The sequence below is a fragment of the Mustelus asterias genome, chromosome 7, assembly GCF_964213995.1.
Source record: "Mustelus asterias chromosome 7, sMusAst1.hap1.1, whole genome shotgun sequence".
Lineage (NCBI taxonomy): Eukaryota > Metazoa > Chordata > Chondrichthyes > Carcharhiniformes > Triakidae > Mustelus > Mustelus asterias.
In genome coordinates this window covers 111,799,347-111,826,388 of record NC_135807.1, presented here as the reverse complement: position 1 = coordinate 111,826,388, position 27,042 = coordinate 111,799,347, and the positions used below count along the sequence as shown (strand labels likewise).

The 27,042-nt window shown below is 43.7% G+C and overlaps 1 protein-coding gene across 18 annotated transcripts in view; it reads left to right on the top strand.

Annotated features, from left to right (window-relative positions):
• rims2a (regulating synaptic membrane exocytosis 2a) overlaps positions 1-27,042 on the top strand; it is a 702,781-nt gene that overhangs the window by 428,289 nt on the left and 247,450 nt on the right. The window lies entirely within an intron of this gene.

Genomic DNA, 27,042 nt, shown 5'->3' with positions numbered 1-27,042 from the left:
CCGGCCGTTCACACCGGCAGGATTCTCTGGTCCCACTGCAGTGAATGAAGATTTGGCTGAGCACCAAATTCACTATCCTGGTTTCCAGTGGCGGTGGGGCATGTATGGCCGGGAAATTCCGACCAAGGTGTTTAAAGAAAGAAACGTGTTTAGTCAAAAAGTTCCCAGAACCTCTATTCTGACCTAGCATTCTTTCATGTTCTATTTGATATCACAGCATAAGCATGGCAGGAGTTATTTCTCAGCATAATTCAACAGACAATGTAATAGCACAGAACAACTCTTCCTCTTGAGTTTCCAGCATGAAGCAGTTTCTCAGTTATCATTTGCTGAACCACTGCAAAGTGCCGTGACTTTTTTGCTACAGGTAGGGTGAGGAGGCAGGTTGTAAGTCAACCTTACTGGAACGTGATATTACTGTTACTTTGATCCAAACACGAGCAGTCCAGCCAACTAATCTAACTGGCATTCTCAGAATTGACATATCTGGGAATAATAATAAAATTAGAAACATTTTTTGTTGCAGGGAGGTAGTCACTTTGCCTTTTTTTAAAAATGGTAATTGTTCTCTGATGCTCGCTGTGATCCTTGTTACCATGCTTATCCTGTTCATCATTTTAATTTGATACTAATATTATTTATTTATTTTAATTTATGCAGCAACATTCCATATACATTCTTTTTTTTTCCCTCTGCCTCTTTAACATTTAGAGGAAAACGATGCAGAAGCAGAGATCTGGGAATCAGGTAGGATGACCTGGGTTGCAAGCTGTGTGTTTAGGTCATTAGCAAACCCATAGCACCTCACTGACATTCCAAACCAGCCAGCTTTTATATTAGCATCACTTCAACTGGGATTCCTAGGCACCAATGTCCGTGAATAGACTCCCATTGTTTATACTGCTAAATAGTACTGCCTTATCCCAATGGCAGACTTGTACATCCACCCAGAGCTGCATCTATGAGTGTCCAGCCAGGCTAAGGGAGCCAGATTTAGCTGCACAAGGGGCCAACTATTGGACCCCAGTGTCTCAGCATTGAAATTGCAACATGGTCGTTATAAACAAAGTTGCATTTGTGCAGCATGCCTTAAAACTGATAAAGAAACTTCCTCTAATGTCCTTCATTCATGAAACATTCAAAATTATAGCATTAGATTACAGATATAAAGATGGTGCTCAATGCAATATTTTATTTAAAATTAGAAAAAAAAGATTTTTTCTCTGTCTCCCATTTTTGCAGTTAATTTTTCCTTACAATAAGTAAACGGTCAAATAGCAGTAATTGTTACAAAAACCTTTCTGTATTGGAGTTTGTACCTAGTGTGTATTTTGTTAAGTTCTATTTAATAACAATTTCTGTGGTCAGAAGTTATCAATCTACACATAGCTTCTCAATATAATTTACATAGAATTTTACACCACAGGAACAGACCATTTGGCCCACTCATTCTTTTTCGATAATAAAAACACAAAGTGCGTGAAATACTCAACAAGTCTGGCAGCATCTGTGGAGAGAGAAACCCAGAGTTAATGGGTGGAATTTAATGTGAATAGTGAAGGGCTCATCATGTGCTACAAAATCTGCTGTCACCCCCACAGACCCAATCTCTGGGAGTCCTAACAGAATAAAGTTCCTAATTGACAGAGGGAACAGTGCTGCTGGGGCACCCTAGCTGTCCTGTGATTATTTAATTAAAGCACTGCCACGTCTTTTGTGAATATCATGCCCCTGAAAGCTGCCAGACGGTTGGAGGCTGAAAGCTGTGGAGTACCTGCAGCACTATCGGGGCAATGATCAATATACTGAGGCTTACCAAGAGGATTGGCAATAGATGCTCCAGATAAAAGTAAATAGGGTGGGATAGGGGTCCCGGGGAGGGGCCAGCTGGTGGGGGTGGAAGATCAACAGCAAGGGCATGGCTCCCTGCAGGCCCCATCCTGCTTCCAGATTTTGGGTCTCTGGATCAGCCACATCCCAGCCTGTCACAGGTTGAGTTCCAGCGACAATGGGATAAGGCCCTTAAGTGGTCACATAAGGGCTTCAATTGACTGCTGAGCAGGAAGGCCGCCTGGAAACATTTCTACCCCGGATTTAATCAGAAGGAAGTGGGAAAGCAGTGGGATTTCCACCTGCACCCTCTTGCTCGATCACAAGGCCCCCCCACCACCCCTCGCCTCTTAGAGGGCAGGGTACGACGCATTAAGTCCTGTCCAACATTTCAGACTGATGACCTTTCATCATGAATGAAAAATGTTAAAGATGTATCAGGTTTAAAACAAAGAGAGGCAGGAAAAAGGGAGTGTGGGGAATAGATCATCAGGGATCTCTCCGCCCAGTCTTCCGCCTTTGCCTGAGTCTATACATGTTTTATACCTGTTATGTCTCTAGTTTTTTCCAATGCTGATGAAAGACCTGAAACATTAGGTTGGATTTACATGGAGTAGGCAAAAGATCGAGCCAGGGATCTTGCCTGAAACAGGAATTGGGGCAAGAATCTCAGAATTGGGTCCTCCCACCATTATTAAGACTCCTGCGTTGGCCTGACTTGGCAAATATTTAGACCTTTAATTCCACAGATGCTAACCAGATCTGTTGAATATTTAGAGCATTTTTAATTTATATCTTTCACTGCCTGGCTACCTGGGCTTTGTAAGAAGTCTCACAACACCAGGTTAAAGTCCAACAGGTTTATTTGGTAGCAAATATTTGGTAGCAAATATTTGGTAGCAAACTTTAACCTGGTGTTGTGAGACTTCTTACTGTGTTCACCCCAGTCCAATGCCGGCATCTCCACATCATGACTACCTGGGCTTTGACATTGGTAACATCATCCACAGGCTTGACATCACTTTCTATGTGATCTACGTTGAGATTGATGACAGTCAACACTTGACCTATTGGAGGCCCTTAAAATTATAAAGGATGTGCATATGTACAAAGAGATTTCAACTTATGTGGATCTCCAATGTTAGGACATAAATGTAAGTTACTGATAAATCCATTAAAGAATTCAGGAGAAACAGCTTTACCCAGAAAATGGCTGGTATGTATAACTTGGTATCAGGTTAACGAAGTCTTGGCCAGTTTATTATGCACTTTCAGTCAAAGTTTTCAGACTGGAGATAGACTATTAAAATGGGCCACTGCAAATTATGTTACTTTTGGTATTTTAGCTTCAGACAGTCCAAAGTCTCAAGCAAATACTATCTGGGAAATTCTCACTTTGTTTAAAGATGGTTAAAAAAATATATAGAATTCCAACCGGCCTGTCTCTGTCTTTCACCCTCGACGAAGGGAACATTGAAATTCAATGTGCATAAGATGGATGTGAATGAACCCTACCAAACTTCCATTGTATTATGATGGTTTCCCTAATCTAAAATAGACTGGGTGAATCTCAAGGTGTTAAATACTAAAGGATGATTGGAATCAATACGTGTGCCATCCATTGTTTTGATAAAGAAATTTGACCTTGTCGAAATCACATGTTGAGTGAAACACTTTATTGCCTACCTTTAATTAAGTTAGAAACTGCATTGCAGATAGAGGGCAGGATTTTACGGCCTCGCTCGTCCCGAAACTGCAAAATCCTGCCCGAGGTCAACAGACCTTCCCATAGTCCGCCCCTCACCACTCCGATTCCTGTGGCGGGTGGAACAGTAAAATTCCGGCAAGAGAGTTCCACTGAAAACCATTGAACTAGCTGGAAGTCATCCAAGTAGCCAAGGTAATAAACAGCAATACCTTGAAAGTGGGAGATCCTGACAGAGAGAAGGACCCCTCCAACCTGATCCAACTTTGAGTTTGCCTGAGAACCAACCTCTTGGAAATTCAGTTACAAGAAACTTCACAACTTACTGAGAATCCTTTGCTTTATCAGACCTTAATTGCAACTTTAAAGCATCAATTTAATCTAAGAAACTACAGGCTTGCCACAAAAGAGACAGAGAAAATTATAATCTGTAACAGTATATTACCTTCATCTACATCTATAATTTGTGTGTGTGCAAGAGTGTGAGACAAGTGAGTGAAATGTAGGGTTATTATTGGGGCAAATAGATAAGAACAAATAATCATCTTTATTTTAAAACTCACCAAAAGCCTGCTGCTGAAATGATTTAATTGGGACCACTCATACTGAGGATGAGAAAGCACACATCTCTTACATACAATCATGCTGATCAAGGGCAGTACCAGGGAACACACAAAACCTGCCTGTGACAAGTAGTTAAGGTTAATGACATTGATGCATTTGGACTCCCCCACCAGTGGAAACATCTTTCCCACATTTACTTGTCAAACTCCTTCATAATTTTACAAATCTTGATCATGTCACTGCTTTACCAGGGGAAAGAGAAGCATGTCCATTGTACCCTGATAGTTATACCTTCTCAGTTGTGGTATCGCTCTTTTAAATCATTTTTGCACTTTTTCCATTGTCTCCATTTATTTTGCATAATATGGAACTGTGCTCTGGTATTCCAAACGTGGTCTAAGATTCTATAAATGTTTAACACAACTTCTCTACTTTTCAATCTCTCTGGAAATGACCCCCATATTTTATTTGCTTTTTCTATGACCTTATTAACCTGTGCCACTACATTTAATGATTTGTGTATCTGGATCCCAATTCCTATGAATTTAGAAAATTACGGCTCAGGCTCCAGAGATGAATGAACAATGTTCAAACATGCCCGTTTCAGATTTATGTTTTACACGCTGAGGCAAACTATTTCAAAAAGTGCACTTTTAGATACAGTCAGTGATACAGTGTTCCTTTGTGTACAGACATGATGAAATGCCATACAGAAACACCCTTTTAAATGTGATTTATGGGAAAGTTTTGCAATATACACAAGCTTCAAAAAATTGCAAGATGCAAAATTAGGAAAAAAATACAAAATTAATCTGATACTCCAAGTGCTCAGTTGCTTAAAACAGTGCATGCGAGGCGGCACAGTGATTAGCACTGCTGCCTCACAGTGCCAGGGCGCCGGATTCAATTCCAGCCTTGGGTGACTGTCTATTTGGAGTTTGCACATTCTCCCCTTGTCTGTGTAGGTTTCCTCCGGATGCTCCGGTTTCCTCCCACAGTCTAAAGGTGTGAAGGTTAGGTGGATTGGCCAGGATCAATGTGCATTGTTACTGGGTTAGGGAGGATTGGGCCTAGGTAGGGTGCTCTTTCGGAGAGTCGGTACATACTCGATGGGCCAAATGGCCTCTTCGACATTGTAGGGATTCTATGATTCCACCATTCTTATTCTTTAATGGATTGTAGATGTCATTGGCAAGGCCAGCATTTGTTTCCCACCCCTAATTGCCCTTGAACTGAGTAGCTTGCTCAGCCATTTCAGAGAGCAGTTAAGAGTCAACCACATTGCTGTGAGTCTGAAATCCCATGCAGGCCAGATCAGGTAAGTATGGAAGATTTCCTTCTTTAAAGGGATTTAGTGAACCAGTTGAATTTTTACAACAATAAATACTAGTTGTCACAGTCATCATTACTGAGAATAGTGTTATATTTCAGATTTTTAATACTGAATTCAAATTCAACAAGTGGTCATGGTGGGATTTGAATCCATGTTCCAGAGAATTAGCCTGGGCATTTGGAATACTAGTCCAGTGACATTATGCCATGATCTCCCCCCAAGAAGACTTCAATTCATTCCTGAGTTGTTCTCACGTGATGTCAGGAACTAGGAAGCTGTAGGTGGGGTTTAATTAATTTGGGTGTTGCTTTGTCATAACTTTTTCTGAAATTTGCCCGCAACTCCAGTTAGGCACATAAACTGAGTTTCCACCAAAATTACAACAGCAAAGTAAGAGAAATCTGAAGATTAGCCTCCCATTTCCTGTTATCTTTCTTAAGCAACAACCTAATAGGTTGACTGCAACCTAGAACTGCAAATTCATACTTGAAAAATAGTGACTTGAGTGGAGTACCAGATGGCAAGATGGACTGCACCCTAAAAAAAAAATCAGGAAAGAGGGAAAAAGTGAGTGGCAAAAGAGGAAGAAAAAATGTTAAGAAGAAGTAATTGATTTAGTTACACAATAAGAAGGAAGTACTGGATGCAGAAGCACTGGAACTCTTTGTATCACTGAATATTCAAAACACATGAATTGTCATCTTCTCAATTAGTCTTCGAGAACTTAATAAGGCTTGGGTCACTGTCTGTCTGGAGTTTGCACATTCTCCCTGTGTCTGCGTGGGTTTCCTCCGGATGCTCCGGTTTCCTCCCGCAGTCCAAAGATGTGCAGATTCGGTGGATTGGCAATGCTAAATTGCCCCTTAGTGTCAGGGGGACTAGGTAGGTTAAATGTTGGGAACCTGTCTCAGGGGCAGGGAATTCATATGGTGTTCGTGGAAGTGGAAATGACTAGGGTTGGGAAGCATTTTCCGATCAGGGCCATTGTGATCTCCTGGACTCGTTTCGATCGCCTCAGGGGGTCGGAGAGGAATTTCCCAGATTTTTTTTTTCCCCATATTGGCCCTGGGGTTTTTCACTCTGGGTTTTCGCCTCTCCCTGGAGATCACAAGGTCTGGAATGGGGGGGTGGGGGTGAGTTAATAGGTTGTAATGAAGAAAGCATCGTAGCTGTGAGGGACAGCTCGGTGGATAGGATATTGGTATGTAGATAGGCTGGAAAATTGGGCGGGGATCCTGGATTCAGGATTCAATCCTGGACCGGGGAGCGGCGCGGGCTTGGAGGGCCGAAGGGCCTGTTCCTGTGCTGTATTGTTCTTTGTTCTTTGTTCTTTATAGGGCCTAGGTGGGATTGTGGTCAGTATAGACTCGATGGGTCGAATGGCCTTCTTCTGCACTGTAGGATTCAATGAATCTATGAAAGAGATAAATGTGCCAACCCCTCTAATCAAAATGATCCTGGTCCTCTCACCAATCTAATGTATCCAATTCTGTACCTAGTGTACATGTCATAGGCAAGTGTTGTGAAATGTGTATTATTGATGCACTCTTTAAAAAGTGATCTTGAAAAAAGATAGTCACAAACATCCACAGGTCTTGATGTAGGTACTGATCTCAGCCCGCTATGAGGGTTAGCCTCTAACTTTACTCCTGCAAAGTAAGTAGGATCGAAGGTGGTTGCCTCAACTGCTCGAGTCTGCTGGACAGTCAGACCATTATGTACATCTCAGGAAATTGCTGTTGTGGAGATGCTGGAAACATTTCTATTAGGGGAAAGCAGTGGCAACAGGACAGAACAGAAAAATAAGAAACATGGCTTTTTGCAGCAACAGGACTAGATCCGAGGAGGGATACACATTGGACTGGAAATCCAGTATCCCTTCTTTCACCCTACATACTAGCCTACTGGCAGATTATTAGCTATGAAAACTCACAGTCTGTGAGTCCCTTCTCCTTGGGCATACCCTTTCAGATGCAAATGACCTTGCTTAAGGTGGGAAAAGATTTAACTCCAAGCAAAGCCATGTGGTTAATAGCAGCACCAACTGGTAGTTGACATATCTAGGACAAGCCTTCTGATGATTGTAGGCACTGCCAGGTGACTTATGGCAATAGCATGCCAACAGACCTGTGGATCCTTAGAGTCAGTGACAGCAGTGAGCAGCAACAGCCATTTCGCTGATAGTCAATTGGGAGCCAATGACAAAGAGTTTTGAGAAGCAGAGACTTATAATGTAAACTGTGTTAAGCACATTACAAAGCCTGTTTATGAAAACTTTCAGAAGCAAAGACTTCAGCATTGACAAGAAGATCACTTAAACAAACTGATCAAGGTTTATTTTCCCTTTTGCTGAAACTATACTGTGGTATTCCAGGAACACACTGTATTCATCAGGAATGTCAGTAATATTGCACAAAATCCAAATCTTTTAACCAAATAGACTTTTCAGAAAATAAACCCCACTATTAAAAGATGTATTGGAACAACATTTACATCACCTGTATTAATTTACTCTACCCAATTACAAAACAGTTTTCTCCTAAATATAGATGTTTGTCCCCCTTTCTCTTGCTTGGTAGATGAACATATATCTGTGATGCGCGATTAAATCACTCGGGAGGCTAGATTGTACCCGGGAAATAAAGGCTTTTATTACTAACAAGAATGGAGCACACTATATACAATACAATCCCAGACTAAAGGGTCACCAGGCAGTGCAGTGACCTTTATACTTCCTCAGGTAGGCGGAGCCAACTGGAGTGTACCACAGAACAATATCACAGGTAGAACAGCCCAACCCTAACCCCAACAGTGATAACAGTAACATATCTACAAACACCCATAGTGCTGACCATCCATGGCTCAGCACTCATAGTGGTAACCAACTATGGTTCACCACAATCTGATCAATGAATAAATTAATAAACATCAGGAGAAGTCATGTAACAAAGAGTTGGGACTAAATTACATCCAACAGCTCGTAAGCAGAGAAGTTATCAGATATAGCCATAACGTGAGCAGTGCAGAACGGATCCACCAGTTTATTTTGTTATACTCATATTCCACATTAACCAAGTAATTACTATGTTAACAACTTGCTGTAGTATTTTAGATGAAATAGGTACTACAGAGTAGCACTGGTGATGATGGCCTCAGTGCTATCTCAACTCCAAGGTTGTCAAAATATGAAATGCAAAATATATTTCATGGAGATAATATTGCATGCAGAACAAAAACAGAAAGCACTGGATATACGCAGCAAGTCAGAGAGCACCAGTTGAGAGAAAACAAGTTGACATTTCAGCACTTGAGCACTGAAATGGAGGAAGGGCTCAATGCCAGGTGTGAGGAGGGGGTTCATACCCAAAGCCTCATCAGAGGTGACCTGACTTGTCTTCCCATATTTTCTCTTTTTGTTTTTGATTTCCAGCATCTGACTTTTTGTTTATCGTTGCTTGGGGTGCAAGCACTTCAGCTTGCTTCTAACCTGTTTACCTGGATACGTTATCAATGTTTGATCTCTGTGACAAATTATGATATAGTCAAACAAATCTGTAATCCAACAGATGGAACATGTGCATGGAGAAAATGAGTGGAAGAAAATAAATTGAACAAAAACAGACTTCACTGTTTAAGTTCTTTGTACTCTTATATCTGTATTTTTTTAGGACTAGCTGAATTGCAGGAAAGCAAACATTTGTACAGGGCAGGGTTGTCCAAGCTGTTGTCCTTGTAAATGTTCAGGAGGCTACATTCAAAGTTTATTTCCATGTACACATTAATTTGTATGATTGTCAAGTTGCTGGTAAGAACAAATCTCAGTGTTCGGAGCCACCAGCTCTAAAAACAGTCTCTACCAGAAATTCAGGCCTACACAATTGAAACTGGATCAACCAGGATATAAACATAAATTCAAGTATGAGAAAGTTGTCTGCATTGGGACGGCCACATTTATAGGGCATGAGTGCCACAGATTGGGCATCCTGTATTACAGCATTGCAAATACCCCTCCATTCTATTTAGTGATAACTGGTAATTGTACCGCCCAATTCATGTATATCTTTGGTCCCAGCTTTTTTCATTGGGAGTGGAAGGTGTGGGCAGTTGTGTTGGGGTGGGGTTCTGTAGTCTCGTATTCAGCTGGGACTGAGCATGTGCAGCCGGTAGAAACTTTTGCTGGATTTGATGCACCTAAGCATTTTGATGTTTTGCACATGGATTATGACCATTGGGAAGTTCTCGCCTCCATCTATAGTAAGAGAATCAAAGTATCAAATATGGGATTCCCACTAGTTACTCTTGGCCGAAATTATCCGGCCGTTCACACCAATGGGATTCTCTTATCCCTCTACATTGAATGGAGATTTGGTTGAGCACCAAATTTACCGTCCTTGCTTGCAGTGGCAGCGGGGCGTGAATGGCGGAGAATTGTCCCTTGTCCTCTATTAATATTAGAAGGTGAGGATCAATGCAAGTTGGAGGATAGGAGAGAAGCATCAATTGAAGATGCATTATATTCACCATCTTGCATGTGTGCTCTGCCTGAAGGCAAGTCCTTGGCTCATTGCTTGCTAATGCTTAATTGTGAGCAGTTTTCTTGGCAGCTTTTGTCAGTGGTGGTTTGTCATTACCTTTCACTCTTGGGAGCATGGCTAGGAGGTCCCAAGCCTACCTAAGCCAAAATGGGAATCAAACCCCTGCTGTTGGCATTAATCTAAACCACACACTAGCCATCTAGCCAACTGAGCTAACCAAATATATTACTCACTCCCAAACACATTTATAGACCATGTAGATTCAATGAATATCATATCATAAAACTGTTATGAGTGTTTTTCACTAAAGTGGGCGATGTGCCAGTGACTACACGAAGATCTGTGGCTACGAAGACTGCACTGAACCTTTATGTCACAGTCATTTGTGTGATATTCTAAGGGGGAAGACTGGAGCCTGGCTTGTACTGCCATTTGTAGTTTGGATTCATGCACTGCAAATCAGCCCAGTAGTTGATCTATTGGCAGCTATCAGATCCTGAAAGTTCTGTCGATGAAAGTATCTGGGCTAGTAAGTAACAGAGGGAAAGCAAGCAATGAAGGGGACAGATTAGAACCATAGAAAATTACAGCTCAGAAACAGGCCTTTTGGCCCTTCTTGTCTGTGCCGAACCATTTTATGCCTAGTCCCACTGACCTGCACTTGGACCATATCCCTCCACACCCCTCTCATCCATGAACCCGTCCAAGGTTTTCTTAAATGTTAAAAGTGACCCCGCATTTACCACTTTATCTGGCAGCTCATTCCACACTCCCACCACTCTCTGCGTGAAGAAGCCCCTCCTAATATTCCCTTTAAACTTTTCTCCTTTCACCCTTAACCCATGCCCTCTGGTTCTTTTCTCCCCGAGCCTCAGCGGAAAAAGCCTGCTTGCATTCACTCTATCTATACCCATCAAAATCTTATACACCTCTATCAAATCTCCCCTCAATCTTCTACGCTCCAGGGAATAAAGTCCCAACCTATTCAATCTCTCTCTGTAACTCAGCTTCTCAAGTCCCGGCAACATCCTTGTGAACCTTCTCTGCACTCTTTCAATCTTATTTACATCCTTCCTGTAACTAGGTGACCAAAACTGTACACAATACTCCAAATTCGGCCTCACCAATGCCTTATATAACCTTACCATAACACTCCAACTTTTATACTCGATACTCTGAATAGATTGAAGAGTTTGTGGCAGAGGAGACATGTTCTTGCTTTTAGAACCCCTTCCAAACGGTTTGTCCTCTACAGTTGTTTTCTTATCAATGTCACCATCATCCTAATCCATCAGACAGAATATTCTTCCATCCCATTCCTTCTTCTAATCATCATAAGTTGTATCTTCTGACACTACTTTGCTGTGATGGATCTTCAGGAAAGGAAGTTATAAACTAAAGATGCTCGGGCATAATTCCATTAGGATTGAGGGGATGGAAATTGACATTTAAACATCTGTGCTATTTCACAGGGATGCTAAAATCATTGGATTATCACATCATAGGGATGGTAGAGGCACTAAACAAATATTTTGCCTTTGTCATCACGGTTAAGAATAATGAAGAGCAACATGGTGCAATAACTATCACTAGGGAGAGGGTATTGAATAAACTAATGGGATAAAAGGCAGATAAGTCTCTGGGCCCTGATGGCCTGCATCCTAGGGTATTGAAGCAGGTTGTGATATTTCAAAATTCCTTGGATTCTGGTAAGGTCCCAGTGGATTGGAAACACTCTAATGTGACGCCCCTATTCAAAAAGGGAGAGAGGCAAAAAGTAGGAAACTATAGACCAGTTACCTTGACCTCTGTGGTGGGGAAGTTGCGGGAATCAATCACTAACGATGAGATGACTGAGCATTTGGAAAGACAAAACTTAATCTACCATTGTCAACGTGGCTTTATGAAGGGGAAGTCATGCTTGACAAACTTGCCTGAGTTCTTTGAGGACGTAACCAGCAAGGTGAATAGTGGGGAGTCTATGGATGTGATATATCTAGACTTCCAGAAGGCGTTTGACAAGGTGCCCCATAAAAGGCCGATCACAGGGGATGGGGGTAGAGTACTAGATTGGATTGAGGATGGCTGACTGACAGAAAGCAGAGGGTCCTTCTCTGTCTGGTGAAACGTAACCAGCGGGGTGCCACAGGGGTCAGTTCTCGAAACTCAACTGTTTACAATCTATATAAATGGTCTGCAAGCAGAGACAAAGTGTAACATAGCAAAATTTGTAGATGATACTAAAATAGGTGGGAAAGCAGGCAGTGAAGAGGATGTGAAGAATCTACTGATATAGATAAGCTGGCAGAATGGGCCAAAATTTGGCAGATGAAGTTTAATTTGGATAAGTGTGAGGTTATCCATTTTGGCTGAAAAAATAGAAAGGCACATTATTACCTAAGTGGAAAGGCAGAGGGATCTGGTGTCTATGTTCAAGAATCGCAGAAAGTCAGTATGCAGGTGCAGCATGTAATAAAAAAGGCAAATAGGATGTTGCCATTTATTGCAAAAGGACTCGAGTATAAAAGTAGAGAAGTGTTGTTGCAGTTGTATAGGGTGTTGGTGAGACCACATCTGGAGTATTGTGTCCAGTTTTGATTTCCTTATTTGAGGAACGATGTGGTGGCGTTGGAGGCAGTTCAGAGGAGGTTCACCAGATTGATTCCAGGGTAAAAGGGTTGACATATGAGGAGAGATTAAACAGTTTGGGCTTATACTCCCTGGCGTTTAGAAGGATGAGAGGAGATCTGATCAAGGTATATAAAATTTTAAAAGGGATTGATAAAGTAAATGTAGACCAGGGAGCGGCACGGGCTTGGAGGGCCGAAGGGCCTGTTCCTGTGCTGTATTGTTCTTTGTTCTTTGTTGTTCAAATGTTTCTTGTTATGGGGCAATCTAGAACAAGAGGTCACGGGTATAGATTGAGAGGCGGTAGATTTAAAACTAAGATGAGGAGGAAATACTACTCACAGAGGGTGGTGAATTTGTGGAACTCACTGCCCCATAGCACGTTTGAGTCTGAATGGTTTCAAGAGGGAGTTAGACATATTTCTAATTTTAAAAAAGGGAAAGAGGGACATGGGGAACAGGTGGGGAGGTGGATTTGAGAACACGGAGAGATCAGCCATGATCGGATTGAATGGCAGAGCAGGCTCGAAGGTCTGAATTTGCCTACTTCTGTTCCTAATTCCTGTGTTCCTATGTAGTCTTCTCCTCTCCCACAGGTGCTGCCGTGGGCTCTTCCAGTAGCTTCATCACCTTCTTGTAGGGAATTAACTTCTTGATTTCACCTCTGGTCTACCTTTCACTTGCATTGCACACACGTTTTCCTTGCACTAAGATTACGTGAACTAGGAATGTGTACCATGTAGTTTCAGAGGTCAGTTATCTACTTGCTATCAGCTTGATGAAGCTGACAAGAGATGAGTAAGATTCTACATGTAAGTAATTGCTTTGAGAGGAGGTACTGCACAATCTTAATCATCTCCTAGTGCAATGTGAAGGTTTATAGAAACATAGAAATTAGGAGCAGGGGTGGCCATTTGGCCCTTTGAGCCTGCTCCTCCATTCATTATGATCATGGCTGATCATCCATAGCCTGATCATCAATAGCCTGATCCCACCTTTCCCCATATCCTTTGATCCCCTTTGCCCTAAGTGCTATATCTAACTGCTTCTTGAAAACATATAATGTTTTGGTCTCAACTACTTTCTGTGAGAGTGAATTCCATAGACTGACCACTCTCTGGGTGAAGACATTCCTCCTCGTCTCTGTCCTAAATGGTCTATCCTGCATCCTCAGACTGTGACCTCCCACCATTGGGAACATCCTTCTTGCATCAATCTTATCTAGTCACTTCCGATTAGGAGTAAGATAAGGAGCAAAGTATTTTCTGACTGGATGGCAGGTGCCCTGAATAAAGAAGAAGGGCTACAGTTCCTGCTACGATACTTAGATAAGTTTTACCAAAAAGATGAGTTCTTGGAGAATTATGAAGGATGTTTGACAGGATTAGGAGATAAGAAACCCAGTCCATTGGAAGAGTTTATCATGGATTTTGATATGGACCGTGACAGGCTAATGAAATTTAATTTGGAGATTCCAGATGCAGTATTGGCCTTTTAAGTTGTTGGACTGTTCATGTCTGTCTCAGATGGATAGTCTTCTAGTAATGAATGGAGTACAATTGAGGGGAACAGAGCTCCTCTTTGATCAAATGACAGCATCATTAAAACGTTTTTCGGGAAACAATCGTTCCCGGCCACTTTGTTCAATACAAACCAGGATGCCATAGCGCCCAGAACAGAGGAGTCAGTGGTAACTCAGCCACTTGCCAGACCAAATGATACACAAAGGCCTTTAAACAGAGACAGATACGCTAATAACAGACCTAGTGTTGAAACTGGATACAATCAATTTGATAATAGGGAAAGAAGATGCACCCGGGAAACTGATTCAAGATATTTAAATCAAAGAAATGGCCAAGGGATTGTGAATTGCTGTTTCCAATGCGATTCCCCCTACCATTACATAGTAACTGCCCGAAAAGGAGAAATCGTGTCTTTGAAACTGCATGTGACACTGAATACATAAAAGCCGACAGTGACGAGGATAAGGACCAGGAAGGCTTTGGTTTGGTGGCAGCAAAGTTGAGTCCTATAATGAGCATCCTGGTGATGACATCTTTCACATGTACTGTTTTAGATAGTGGATGTCTGCGGCCAAGATTGGCTAAATTGTTATTTAGGGTCTCTTGATCATAAGGACTGAAAGAACATGATAATTCGACCTACTTTAGATTTGGAGATGACAATACTTTAACGTCTTCCAAAAGAATGGTACTTCTCTGTAGGATTGCTGGAATCAGCTTATTCATAATTGCAGATGTAGTTTCCAGTGATGTACCTTTGTTATTAAGCAGATCTGCAATGGAGAAAGCTCAGATGACCATCGATTTGAAACAAGATAAAGCCGTGGTATTTGGGAAAACAGTGGACCTACACTTTACAAAATCTGGCCATTATTGTCTTCCCTTAAGCGAACCGAAATTATCGGACGAAAGGATTCATGACACAATAGTGTTACTTACAGACAACAGCATGATGGACAAAAAGAAGATTATTCTGAAACTCCATAAGCAGTTTGCTCATCCAGCACTACAGAGACTGAGAGCACTGCTGCAGGTGCGCTGGACAAAGGATATAATGATCTCATAGAGCAAATATCAGCCCATTGTGAAATTTGCATAAAATATAGAAGAACACCCCCACATCCAGTCATAAACAATCACTAGCATGAGATTTCAATGATGTAGTGGCGATGGATCTAAAGATATGGGATAAGGACAATAGCATCTATTTATTGCACTTCATGGACATGGCCACCCGATTTAGCATATCTACAGTGATTTACAGCAAAGATAAAAAGACCATTATAGATAAAATTATGACCCCACTGGATTAGAACAGGGTTGGGGGCACCGTCTAAATTTTTGGAAGACAATGGGGGTGAATTCGCAAATGATGAGTTTCAAGATATGTGCGAAAATCTAAATATTGCAACATTGCAGTGGAGAGCCCATTCAGCAATGGTCTCTGTGAAAGGAATCAAGCAGTTATAGACGACATGTTGCATAAAATTTTGGCGGATCAACCAGGCTGTAAATTGCACATTACATCAGCATGGGCAATGCACGCGAAAAATTCTTTACAGATTATGCGGGGGCTATAGTCCATACCAGTTGGTATACGGGAGGAATCCAAAGTTGCCGTCAGTATTAACAGATGCGCCTCCGGCATTAGACGGGACAAGCATTAGCTTCATGTTTTCTGCACACTTAAATGCTATGCTTGCAGGAGAAAGGCCTTCATTAAGGTGGAGGTTTCAGAATGGATAAGGTGAGCCCTAAGGCATCACAGAAGACCATTGGGGGTATACTTCAAGAAAGGGGATATGGTCTACTACAGAAGAGAGGGCCTAAAAGAGTGGCAAGGACCCGGGAAGTTGATAGGGATAGATGGCAAGGTAGTTATACTACAACATGGTAACCAGACAGTGCCAGCCCAGTCTTCAAGAATAATGGGAATTGGTTATGAATTTGGAGCATCTGAGCAAGATGTAGAAGTGCAGGACGCACCTTGTACCTTGCATGCACAGACCTTGAGCTACTATGAGGATCAGACAGATATAGGTGAGAGGGAATGTGATGATCAGCTAAGTAACAGTGAGACAGGGTATGAAGCTGTTACTTCAAAGGTTCAATTACCCAAAGTAGGCACAGTGGCATCATCCATACCCGAAGAGTCAAGTGAGTGGAGGGATGCCACTCTAATCAGAAGAGCAGGAAACATCTCGGGAAAGTATAAACACTGGCTCAATGTCTAAGAGCAAGGACAAAAAGCGTAAGCTATAGATTCGGAAAATATGTGAAAAGATGGAAGCAAAAAAAGTGAGATCTAAGTCCTGAGAATGAGACAGTGCACATTTGTGATCCCAGAAAAAAGTCACAAATCTGTGACCTAAGTTGTGTCGACAGAGAACAGCGGTCTGAGAGTAGCGGCCCTGACAGAAACAGACACGGCAGCACAGGCCAGAGTTTAACGAGGAAGGCTAGGAATCAAACCGATGATAATAACAGGAGTAGAAGAAGGAGACGGAGGAACAGATATGTAGTCAGATTTTGGCAAAGTATAAAAGTAACAGTGTTGTTGTGGTGGGAGATTTTAACTTCCCCTATATTGACTGGGACTCACTTAGTGCTAGGGGTGTGGATGGGGCAGAGTTTGTAAGGAGCATCCAGGAGGGCTTCTTGAAACAGTGGCTGCGATTCTCCCATTGCGACCTACAACTTTTCTGTCGGGTTGTGGTGGGAGACCCACGTCTGCGGCCTTGAACAGGGCGCATGCACATCTTCCAGAGCCAGTGAACAGTCGCCAGCCAGACCATGCTGGAAACCGTCGGTTAGACAGGTAAGTCAGTTAAATCTTTTCTGCATGTATTTTAAATATGTATATTTGTTAATTATCGGGACTTTTCAGGTCCCGATTGAATCTCCCACCCCGCCAGGAGTACTTCATTATGGCGGGGTTCAGACTAGCTCCCTATGTTCGGAGAACTAGCGGGAGACCCTGCAGGAATGAAGGGGGCAATCAGGGCTCCCCAGGGGGTCGGGCGGTGAGGGATGGTGCCCTGTGGGCATGGGCACCCTGGCAGTGCCAGCCTGTGCCCCCAGCACTCCCCAAGGGGCAAAGTGCCCATGCCCTGGGGGCACCTTGGCACTGCCCACCGGGCATCGTGCTGTGCTAAGGGGGCAGGGCCTTCTGTGGGCGGGGCCTTGGGAAATCGGTAGGGGGATTCCGCTGCCACTCTGCAGACAGGTTCGGTCTGGGCTGGAGGGAGGACAACGATTGGGGTGGGCGGTCTTCCGGGGGGGGGGGGGGGGGGGGGGCTGCCTCGGGGATCTGACCCAGGGGAGGGTGTCAACGGGGGCGGGTCTGCCGGTGTGAGGTGGGTGGGGTGATCGCCACTGCTGAGGGGGTGGGGCCTGGACATCAGGACACTACGGGACGGGACGGGGGGGGGGGGGGGGGGCGGTCAGGGCCGGCCTGGGAATTGCTGTGGGCGCCGCGATTGGGTCGTGGGGGGCGCTGGAGGGGCAGCACTACGGGGGGCCCGGGCTGGCCGGCAATCAAGGTGGCCAGCAAACGGGAGGTTGACAGTTTGGGGCCACTGCGCATGCACAGAGCTCCAGAACTGTCAAACTCCGGCGTGGATAGAGTGGCCGTGGAGAGGATGTTTCCACTAGTAGGAAAAACTAGAACCGGAGGGCACAACCTCAGGCTAAAGGGACGATCCTTTAAAACAGAGATGAGGAGGAATTTCTTCAGCCAGAGAGTGATGAATGTGTGGAACTCTTGACCGCAGAAGGCTGTGGAGGCCAGGTCATTGAATGTCTTTAAGACAGAGATAGATAGGTTCTTGATTGATAAGGGGATCAGGGGTTATGGGGAAAAGGCAGGAGATTGGGGATGAGAAAAAAAATCAGCCATGATTGAATGGCGGAGCAGACTCAATAGCAGTATCTCCTTCTACTCCTCCTTCTACTCCTGTTACTATCTGGGTTTTTTAATGATATTCATGACTGGGGGCCTCTTCAGTGCACAGAGTGCGCAGATTCAGGTGAAAAGCTGAACTAACAGAACAGTCGGGATTCAGAACAATTTTCCCACCAATTCAGCACTTTTGGGAGAATCGCGACCAGTATGTAGATCGTCCAACTCGGGAAGGAGCCATACTGGACCTGGAATTGGGGAATGAGCCTGGCCAGGTGGTCGTTTCAGTAGGGGAGCAGTTCGGGAACAGTGACCACAATTCAGTAAGCTTTAAGGTGCTGATGGATAAACATAAGTGGAGTCCTCAAGTGAAGATGTTAAATTGGGGGAAGGCTAATTACAACAACATTAGGCAGCAACTGAGGAATGTAGATTGGGGGCAGATATTTGAGGGCAAATCAACATCTGGCACGTTGGAGGCTTTCAAGTGTCAGTTGATTGGAATACAGGACTGGCACATTCCTGTAAGGATGATTTGATTTGATTTATTATTGTCACATGTATTAACATACAGTGAAAAGTATTGTTTCTTGCACGCTATACGGAAAAAACATACCGTTCATAGAGAAGGAAACAAGAGAGTGCAGAATTCAGTGTTACAGTCATAGCTAGGATGCAGTGAAAGATCAACTTAATGCAAGGTAAGTCCATTCAAAAGTCTGACAGCAGCAGGGAAGAAGCTGTTCTTGAGTTGGTTGGTATGTGACCTCAGGCTTTTGTATCTTTTTCCCAACAGAAAAAGGTGGAAGAGAGAACGTCCGGGTTGCATGGGATCCTTAATTATGCTGGCTGCTTTGCCGAGGCAGCGGGAAGTGTAGACAGAGCCAATGGATGGGAGGCTGGTTTGCGTGATGGATTGGGCTGCATTCATGACCTTTTGTAGTTCCTTGCGGTCTTGGGCAGAGCAGGAGCCATACCAAGCTGTGATACAACCAGAAGCAATGCTTTCTATGGTGCATCTGTAAACGTTGGTGAGAGTCGTAGCTGACATACCAAATTTCCTTAGTCTTCTGAGAAAGTAGTCTTTTGTGGGCTTTCTTAACTATAGTGTCGGCATGGGGGGGCCAGGACAAGTTGTTGGTGATCTGGATACCTAAAAACTTGAAGCTCTCAACCCTTTTTATTTCGTCCCCGTTGATGTAGACAGGGGCATTTTCTTCTTTACGCTTCCTGAAGTCGATGACAATCTCCTTCGTTTTGTTGACATTGAGGGAGAGATTATTGTTGCCGCACCAGTTCACCAGATTCACTATCTCATTCCTGTACTCTGTCTCATCATTGTTTGAGATCTGACCCACTACGGTGGTGTCGTCAGCAAACTTGAAAATTGAATTGGAGGGGAATTTGGCCACACAGTCATATGTGTAGAAGAGGTATAGTAGGGGGCTGAGAACACAACCTTGTGGTGCACCGGTGTTGAGGATGATCATGGAGGAGATGTTGTTGCCTATCCTTACTGATTGTGGTTTGTGAGTTAGGAAATTCAGGATCCAGTCGCAGACGGAGGTGCCGAGGCCCAAGCCATGGAGTTTGGAGATGGGTTTCGTGGGAATAATGGTGTTGAAGGCTGAGCTATAGTCAATAAATAGGAGACATAGTTTCCTTGTTATCTAGGTGTTCCAGGGTTGAGTGCAGGGCCAGGGAAATGGCATCTGCTGTTGACCTGTTGCGGCGGTAGGCAAACTGTAGTGGATCCAGGCAGTCCGGGAGGCTGGAATTGATTCGTGGCATGACTAGCCTTTCGAAGCACTTCATAATGATGGATATCAGAGCCACCAGCCGATAGTCATTAAGGCACGCTGCTTGGTTTTCCTTAGATATCGGGATGATAGTCGTGTTCTTGAAGCAGATGGGGACCTCCGATTGTTGTAAAGAGAGGTTGAAGATGTCTGTGAATACCCCCGCCAGCTGATCCGTCCAGGATCTGAGTGGGTACCCCATCCAGGCCAGTTGCTTGAAGAATGAAGGATAAATATGGCAAGTTTCGGGAACCTTGGATAACGAGAGATATTGTGAGCTTAGTCAAAGAGAAAGAAGCAGCATTTGTCAAGGCTAGGAACTCACGAAGCAAATGTGGAATACAAGGAAAGTAGAAAGAAACTTAAGCAAGGAGTAAGGAGGGCTAAAAGGGATCACGAAAAGTCATTGACCAGCAGGATTAAGGAAAATCCCAATGCTTTTTATACATCTATAAAGAGCAAGGGAGTAGCCAGGGAGAGGGTTGGCCCACTCAAGGACAGGGGAGGGAATAAATGCATTGCGCCAGAGGAAATGGGCGAGGTACTAAATGAGTACTTTGCGTCAGTATTCACCAAAGAGAAGGACTTGGTGGATGATGAGTTTGGGGAAGGGTGTGTAGATAGTTTGGGTCATGTTGAGATCAAAAAGGAGGTATTAGGACTCTTGAGAAACATTAAGGTAGACAGGTCTCCAGGACCTGATGGGATATACCCCAGAATACTGAGAGAAGCAAGGGAGGAAATTGCTGGGACCTTGAGAGGAATCTTTGTATCCTCACTGGCTATAAGGGAGGTCCCAGAAGATTGGAGAATAGTCAATGTGTTCCTTTGTTTAAGAAGAGTAGCAAGGATAATCCCGGTAATTACAGGCCAGTGAGCCTTACGTCAGTGGTGGGGAAATTATTGAAGAAGATTCCTCGAGACAGGATTTACTCACACTTGGAAATAAGTGGACGCATTAGCGAGAAGCAAGATGGTTTTGTGAAGGGGAGGTCGTGTCTCACTAACACGATCGAATTTTTCGAAGAAGTGACGAAGATGATTGATGAGGGTAGGGCAGTGGATGTTGTCTACATGGACTTCAGTAAAGCCTTTGACAAGGTCCCTCATGGCAGACTGGTACAGAAGTTGAAGTTGCACGGGATCAGAGGTGAGCTAACGAGATGGATACAGAACTGGCTCGGTCATTGAAGACGTAGGGTAGCAGTGGAAGGGTACATTTCTGAATGGAGGGCTGTGACAAGTAGCATTTCTCAGGGATCAATGCTGAGATCTTTGCTGTTTCTAATATATATAAATGATTTGAAGGAAAATGTAACTGGTTTGATTAGTAACTTGTGGACGACACAAAGGTTGATGGAATTACAGATAGCGATGAGGACCGTCAGAGGATACAGTAGGGTATAGATCAGTTGGAGACTTGGACGGAGAGATGGCAGATGGGAGTGTAATTCAGACAAATGTAAGGTAATGCTTTTTGGAAGGTCTAATACAGATAGGAAATATACAGTAAATGGCAGAACCCTAAGAATATTGATAGGCAGAGGGATCAGGGTGTACAGGTCCACAGGTCACTGAAAGTGGCAACGCATGTGGAGAAAGAAGTCAAGAAGGCCTCTGGCAAGCTTGCCTTCATTGGCTGGGGCATTGAGTTTAAAAATTGGCAAGTCATGTTGCAACTTTGTAGAACCTTAGTTAGGCCGCACTTGGAATATAGTGTTCAATTCTGGTCGCCACACTGCCAGCAGGATGTGGATGCTTTGGAGAGGGTGCAGAAAAGATTTACCAGGATGTTGCTTGGCATGGAGGGCATTAGCTATGAGGAGAGGTTGGAGAAACTTGGGTTGTTACTGGAACGACGGAGGTTGAGGGGCGACCTGATAGAAGTCTACAAGATTATGAGGAGCATGGACAGAATGGACAGTCAAAGCTTTTTCCCAGGATAGAAGAGTCAATTCCTTGGGGGGGGGGCATAGGTTTAAGGTGCGAGGGGCAAGGTTTAAAGGAGATGTATGAGGCATATGTTTTACCCACAGGTTGGTGGGTGCCTGGAACTCTCTGCCGGGGGAGGTAGTGGAAGCAGATCCGATAGTGACTTTTAAGGGGCGTCTTGACAAATATATGAACAGGATGGGAATAGAGGGATATGATCCTGGGAAGAGTGGAGGGTTTTAGTTCAGTCGGGCAGCATGGTCGGTGCAGGCTTGGAGGGCTGAAGGACCTGTTCCTGTGCTGTAATTTTCTTTGTTCTTTGTTCACTTTGTTCTTGGCTTTATAGGACTTTAGTTAGGCCGCACTTGGAATATAGCGTTCAATTCTGGTCGCCACACTACCAGAAAGATGTGGAGGCTTTGGAGAGGGTACAGAAAAGATTTATCAGGATGTTGCCTGGTATGGAGGGCATTAGCTATGAGGAGAGATTGGAGAAGCTTGGTTTGTTCTCACTGGAACGATGGAGGTTGAGGGGCGACCTGATAGAAGTCTACAGGATTATGAGGGGCATGGACAGAGTAGATAGTCAGAAGTTTTTCCCAGGATGGAAGAGTCAATTACGAGGGGCCATAGGTTTAAGGTGTGAGGGGCAAGGTTTAAAGGAGATGTACGAGGCAAGAGTTTTACACAGAAGGTGTTGGGTGCCTGGAACTCGCTGCTGGGGGAAGTAGTGGAAGCAGATATGATAGTGAGTTTTAAGGTGCGTCTGGAAAAATACATGAATAGGATGGGAATAGAGGGATATGGTCCCCGGAAGGGTAGGGGTTTTAGTTCAGTCAGGCAGCATGGTCGGTGCAGGCTTGGAGGGCCGAAGGGCCTGTTCCTGTGCTGTAATTCTCTTTGTTCTTCGAAGTCCCCATGATAGGAAAGTGCTGATAGCTACTAATAAAATGGAGCTTGTGGAGATAAGAAGCCAAACAAAGAGGGTTAGACAGTTGTAATGAGTTTGGTGTGTACACCGAGATACCAGACGAAGGGCAGCTGCTCTGTCCCATCAGTGGGTTTGCACAGAGAAAGTTTTGCAATATGGGGCTTATAAAGCAAAAGCCAAATTAGTAGATTGTCGGTATGAGGAACACTTGGAAGGGAGAGACATTAGGGTCGATTCACCCATCCCAGGGAAAGTGACACTGAATCTTTTTTTGCTGTTCTAGCATCTAATAATTGGGTGTGTAAATCAATAGATATTAAAGCAGCATTTCTGCAGGACGAAACATTTCAAAGAAAAGTTTTTTTGAGGCTGCCCAAAGAAGTAAGTCATTCAGTGACGATTGTGGAAATAGAACAAATGCTTTAACGGATTAAGTGATGGATCAAGGATTTAGCATTTCTCTGTACATTCTATATTGCTGAAGACTGGCTGTATCCAGTTAAAAGCAGATCCAGCAATGTTCTACTGGAAGTCTGAAGGAAAATTAGCTGGAATTTTCGTGCTGCATGTTGATGATTTCGGAGGGGGTGCCACAGAAGAATTTGAAAAAAGGATAATTAAGAAGCTAAAGTCAGAATTTAAAGTAGGGAGTCAAGCAGTTGGTGCTTTTCGATATCTTGGCTTTGATATCTGATGAAGTAAATCCGGGATAACAATGAGTCAACAGGGATATCTAAACAGCAATGATCCCGTTCCCATCACCAGAAAAAGTCGATGGGAAAAGAGGAACCGGCGAATGGAAAAGAAACAGAATTGTTGAGTGATATGATAGGACAGCTAAATTGGCTATGTACACAGACAAGACCAGATGGGAGCTATAATGTCCTAGAGCTAAGTAACATGTTGAGACGTGCTTCAGTCAGAGAGATCCTACAGGCAAACAAAACTTTAAAAAAGCTAAAATTAGAGGAATGTGTAATTAAATTCCCAGAACTCGGAGAACCAGAAGACATGAAGTTAGTTGTGTTTAGTGATGCCTCACATGCCAGTCTACCAGAAGGACATTCAAGCGGTGTCGGATTCATAATATTCTTGGTAGGTAAGGAAGGACAATGTTGCCCCTTGGCCTGGGAAGCAAAGACAATAAAATGGGTAGTCAAAATTACATTGGTGGCTGAAACCCTAGCGTTAGAAGGAAATTGCTGGGGCCTTGAGAGAAATCTTTGTATCCTCACTGGCTACAGGGGAGGTCCCAGAAGATTGGAGAATAGTCAATGTTATTCCTTGTTTAAGAAGGGTAGCATGAATAATCCAGGTAATTACAGGCCGGTGAGCCTTACATCAGTGGTAGGGAAATTATTGGAAAGAATTCTTCGAGACAGGATTTATTCCCACTTGGAAATAAGTGGACGTATTTAGTGAGAGGCAACATGATTTTGTGAAGGGGAGGTCGTGCCTCACGAACTTGATCGAGTTTTTCGAGGAAGTGACGAAGATGATTGATGAGGGTAGGGCAGTGGATGTTGCCTACATGGACTTCAGTAAGGTCCCTCATGGCAGACTGGTGCAGAAGGTGAAGTCGCATGGGATCAGAACTGAGCTGGCAAGGTGGATACAAAACTGGCTCGGTCAAAGAAGACAGAGGGTAGCAATGGAAGGGTGCGTTTCTGAATGGAGGGCTGTGACAAGTGGCCTTCCTCAGGGCTCAGTGCTGGGACCTTTGCTGTTTGTAATATATATAAATGATTTGGAGGAAAATGTAACTGGTTTGATTTGTAAGTTTGCGGACGACACAAAGGTTGGTGGATTTGCGGATAGCGATGAGGACCATCAGAGGATTCAGCAGGATACAGATCAGTTGGAGACTTGGGCGGAGAGATGGCAGATGGAGTTTAATCCGGACAAATGTGAGGTAATGCATTTTGGAAGGTCTAATACAGATAGGAAATATACAGTAAATGGCAGAACCCTTCAGAATATTGATAGGCAAAGGGATCTGGGTGTACAGGTACACAGGTCACTGAAAGTGGCAATGCAGGTGGAGAAGGTAGTTAAGAAGGCATACGGCATGCTTGCCTTCATCGGCCGAGGTATTGAGTCTAAAAATTGGCAAGTCATGTTGACGCTTTATAGAACCTTAGTGAGGCCGCACTTGGAATATAGTGTTCAATTCTGGTCACCACACTACCAGAAGGATGTGGAGGCTTTGGAGAGGGTACAGAAAAGATTTACCAGGATGTTGCCTGGTATGGAGGGCATTAGCGATGAGGAGAGGTTGGAGGAACTTGGTTTATTCTCACTGGAGTGACGGAGGTTGAGGGGAGACCTAATAGAAGTCTACAAGATTATGAGAGGCATGGACAGAGTGGATAGTCAGAAGCTTTTTCCCAAGGTGGAAGAGTCAATTACTAGGGGGCATAGGTTTAAGGTGCGAGGGGCAAGTTTTAAAAGAGATGTACGAGGCAGATTTTTTACACAGAGAGTGGTGGGTGCCTGGAACTCGTTGCCGGGGGAGGTAGTGGAAGCGGATAGGGTAGTGACTTTTAAGGGGCGTCTTGACAAGTACATGAATGAGATGGGAATAGAGGGATATGGTCCCTGAAAGCGTAGAGGGTTTTAGTTAAGTCGGGCAGCATGATCGGTGCAGGCTTGGAGGGCCGAAGGGCCTTTTCCTGTGCAGTAATTTTCTTTGTTTTTTGTTCTTTGTTAGTGGAGGCAGTGGATATTGGGATAAATTTGACACCTTAACTGAGTTTTTTTAATGATAACTTCGGGAAAGAAAGTACAAATTGAGTTATGTGGACAATGTTCACTCACAAAAAGTGTAACAGAAAAGCGACTGGGAATTGATTTGGCCAGCATTAAATAAATGCTGGAAAACAAGGAATTTTCCAAACTCGACTGGGTTGATGCAAAATCTACAGTTATCTGACTGTTTTACTAAAAGGGATGCAGGCACTGGAAAGTTGTTAAGAATACTGGAGGATGGTTGTCTTAAATTATTTTGAGAAAAAAAGAGGAATCTGTTAGAATGTAACCAATGATAATATTGGATCTATTGTAGTGACCAATGGTAACAAGCTGTAAGGGTCACCTTACCCAGTAAGCTATGTGACCAATGACAAAATCATGTAGTCAGCTGACCAGTTGGCTCAGTATAAATAGGAATCTGTTGGGAATTTCAGGGGGTATTTATTGGCTTCAATTGAAGAGTTCCTTCTGGAGGATCAGTTTGTACAGATCTCACCTCCTCCAGAACTGGTCCCACTGCCTCACACCATCTCTTCAACCACATATCCATCCGATATATCCTGCTATTTCTACTCTGACGAGCATGTGGCACTGGTAATAATCCTGAGATCACCACCTTTGAGGTGCTACTTCTCAACTTTCCTCCTAATTCCCTATATTCTGTTTTTAGGACCTCATCCCTTTCATTTTACCTGTGTCATTGTTACTGGTGTACCACGAAAACTAGCTGTTCACCCTCCCCCTCCAGAATACCCTGTAACCACTCCAAGACATCCTTGACCCTAGCACCAGGAGGCAACATACCATCCTGGAGTCTCGTTTGCAACCACAGAAATGCTTATCTATTCCCCTTATAATTGAATCCCCTGAACTATTGCATTCCCATACTTTTTACTCCGCCCCTCTGCAGCAGAACCAACCATGATGCAACAAATTTGCTGCTTTCTCCTCAGAGGTCATTCCCCTCAACAATATCCAAAACTGTATATCTGTTTTTCAGGGGAATGGCCACAGGGGATTCCTGCATTGTCTGCCTCACTCTTTTGCTCTGCCTGGTGATCACCCATTCCCTTCCCACCCAGAGAATCTAGCCTGTGATAGAAGTATTAAATACTTACCCAAACTTGCCCACTCCTTACCAATCAGCTCTCTTGTGTCCTCTACTACTGCAGCAGAGGAAGGCCACTCTCTGAAGATTTAAAAGTTAGAAAGCAAGGAGAAAAAGCAAAAAGCACATCTTTCTCCTCTGCACTGAATTCCCACTCAGCTCCAAATTCCTGATAATCACACTCACTCTGGCAGTGTCTCACTCTGGATGGGTGTTCTTTTCCACTGTTCATGCGCAAAGCTCATGGTGAGAGCTCTTACAAGCCCCTTTCTTCAATAGAGCTGAGGTTTGGTAGTTACTAGTTTGAGAGTGTGGGCAGTATGTTAGTCCCCAAGGTAGATAAGGGAGTGAGACTGCTGTGCTACCGAGGTAACAAGTTGAATATTTTACCTGCTCTGGTCTACAGGTCTGATGATTGCACATGTGCCTTTGCTCCGTCCCTGTTTGTGAATTTTTGTTCTGATGGGCATTTCACTGTCTCTGCCCTTTGCTATTTTTTAAT